The following is a 1,742-nucleotide window of genomic DNA, read 5'->3' as shown; positions in this document are numbered from 1 at the left end:
CACACCGAAGATAGAGCAGAAAGATGTCATACCCTATAACATCAAGATCCAGACATTTGATGAACAATAGGATATGATATCCTTCACCGGCATAAGTCTAGCGGGAGTTGGCTCGAACCACCTCAGTCGGTCGGCGATCCTATGCCCGACAGTGTAATCGTCTTGTGGACAATAAAAAAAATTGCTAAAATCTACTTCAAAATATAAAATACATTCTTCTTTGTAAAACAAAATTTGATAATTTTTTTCGAGATTTATGTGTATGTCAAAAACATAAATTTTAAAATCTGTTTAAATTTTAAAATTTGTTTTAAAATTGGTTGTCCACCTGACGAATACCTATTTAGGCTGGGAAATAGCCCCCTAAGTGAGGTTCAAGACACCCTTCTAGACGAGTGGAGGGCTCTATACTTTCGGGTGACCGAATAGCCTTCGTGGACCCTCGAGAATAAATATAGCTGAGCCTAGCCCCATACGAGTGCTTGCGGTCCCCCCTTCCGAATTTTGTTTCTAGGGTTTAGGGTTTAGGGTTACTTTTGCTTTTTTTCGGGATTTCCCCAGGAGTTTTGAGGATTTTCTTTTGCTTGAGTCTTTTTCGTTGATTTTTCTCGAGTTTCTCCGCTTTTCCTCGGGTTTCCTGGACGACGTTTCTTTCGGGGTTTCCTGGACGACGTTTTTTTTAGACTTTGCTTTTGAGATGCATTTAGGTTTGCTATACTTAAGGAATGGCGGATCTCACGGGCGTTCAGATTTGTTTTACATTTTACAGCAATTAATTTTCCTGTCTTCTACCTGCTACTGCTCTTCCTGTAAAGTATGTTACACTTGTCCTGTTTTCTACCTGCTACCGTACTGTAAAACATGTTACACTTGTTCTGTTACCGTTCTTCATGTATAACATGTTGTACTGCTCCTGTTTTTGTCTGCTACTGTTCCACGTGCATTCTATTATTTGTTTCTGCATCGCACACTTTACTTTTTTATAACTTCAAACATGTTTCCTTTTTGCATATGATGTTTAGAGGACTACAACCATAGAGTCGTTTGATTTAACACTATAACTGGACACCCTAGAAAACTTAAACTCGTCATGGCAAGAAATTTGGAGCTAACACCATGGGCAGCACGGCCATCTTCAACAGCATAACACGTCTTCCCCAACTAAACCAATCTTCCTTCCATCGACTTAGACAACAAAACCATAAGACTTCAAGGTTTCTTGCTTATGCAACGTAAATCCTCATCTTATCCTTAGGCCTTGGTATAGTTCTGCTATACAATATAAAACCCTAACTCATCTTAAGATTCTGAGGTTGTCATTTGTCACGGCCTAAATCCTCATATCTTTCAAGCTATTTGTGTGATCATTTCTCAAATATAAACCCTAACTAAATAAAATTTGCAGGATGAAACACTTTAATAATTTCTTTTTAAAGCTGAAGCCAAACCATAGGATAGACTGAGAACCTACTGAGGTTCGCCTCAGGATCTGTGGCTTCCTCTAATTTCTCTTCATTTGGATTCCTTAACAATGTCTCAGATTTGAGTTTTTCCCTCTTCACACCTCTTTGTCCGATTTCGTTGTAAAGTCCTATCCTTTTGACCTCTTTGAAGACATTATTCCCTGATTTTTATCGAGAGTTTTCTTAGGTGACTTCGGTCATTTAAGATGTAATTAACTATAGAGGTTTGCCCTTATAGGAAGCTTTTTCGAACCCAGCTTAAAATAAACCCTATTTAAT

General features: G+C 38.3%; 1 protein-coding gene across 3 annotated transcripts in view; it reads left to right on the top strand.

Annotated features, from left to right (window-relative positions):
* Nucleotides 1-1,742, top strand: part of LOC110018788 (probable ADP-ribosylation factor GTPase-activating protein AGD5) — a 34,870-nt gene that overhangs the window by 29,795 nt on the left and 3,333 nt on the right. The window lies entirely within an intron of this gene.

Source organism: Phalaenopsis equestris, unplaced genomic scaffold, assembly GCF_001263595.1.
Source record: "Phalaenopsis equestris unplaced genomic scaffold, ASM126359v1 Scaffold000036, whole genome shotgun sequence".
Taxonomy (NCBI): Eukaryota; Viridiplantae; Streptophyta; class Magnoliopsida; order Asparagales; family Orchidaceae; genus Phalaenopsis; species Phalaenopsis equestris.
The sequence above is the reverse complement of the archived record's forward strand: the minus strand, read 5'-3'. Positions and strand labels throughout refer to the sequence as shown.